The sequence below is a fragment of the Limulus polyphemus genome, unplaced genomic scaffold, assembly GCF_000517525.1.
Source record: "Limulus polyphemus unplaced genomic scaffold, Limulus_polyphemus-2.1.2 Scaffold8611, whole genome shotgun sequence".
NCBI classification, from domain to species: domain Eukaryota; kingdom Metazoa; phylum Arthropoda; class Merostomata; order Xiphosura; family Limulidae; genus Limulus; species Limulus polyphemus.
This window is the reverse complement of record NW_013674221.1, coordinates 25,964-26,825: the sequence shown is the minus strand read 5'-3', so window position 1 is coordinate 26,825 and position 862 is coordinate 25,964.

Sequence of the window (862 nt, the reverse complement as noted above, 5' to 3'; positions counted from 1 at the left end):
GATACACATACAGAACTCTGTATATCGTATCGATACACATACAGAACTCTGTATATCGTATCGATACACATAGAGAACTCTGTATATCGTATCGATGCACATACAGAACTCTGTATATCGTATCGATACACATACAGAACTATGTATATCGTATCAATACACATACAGAACTCTGTATATCGTATCGATGCACATACAGAACTCTGTATATCGTATCGATGCACATACAGAACTCTGTATATCGTATCGATACACATACAGAACTCTGTATATCGTATCGATACACATACAGAACTATGTATATCGTATCGATACACATACAGAACTATGTATATCGTATCGATACGCATACAGAACTCTGTATATCGTATCGATGCACATACAGAACTCTGTATATCGTATCGATCCACATACAGAACTCTGTATATCGTATCGATACACATACAGAACTCTGTATATCGTATCGATACACATACAGAACTCTGTATATTGTATCGATACACATACAGAACTCTGTATATCGTATCGATACACATACGGAACTATGTATATCGTATCGATACACATAAAGAACTATGTATATCGTATCGATGCACATACAGAACTCTGTATATCGTATCGATGCACATACAGAACTCTGTATATCGTATCGATACACATACAGAACTCTGTATATCTGAATGGAAACAAATCAGTTACTATTAACACACAAAAAAACTTCAATCGTGTTCGCATATTTTCAAAATTTCTGAGTACAACTCAGACAACTCTGAAAACAAATCAGACAGTGTTTCTATCAAAAAGAAAAACTCCAGTTATGTATATATATCTTTGTTTAACTAAACGACACATACAGTGGGCT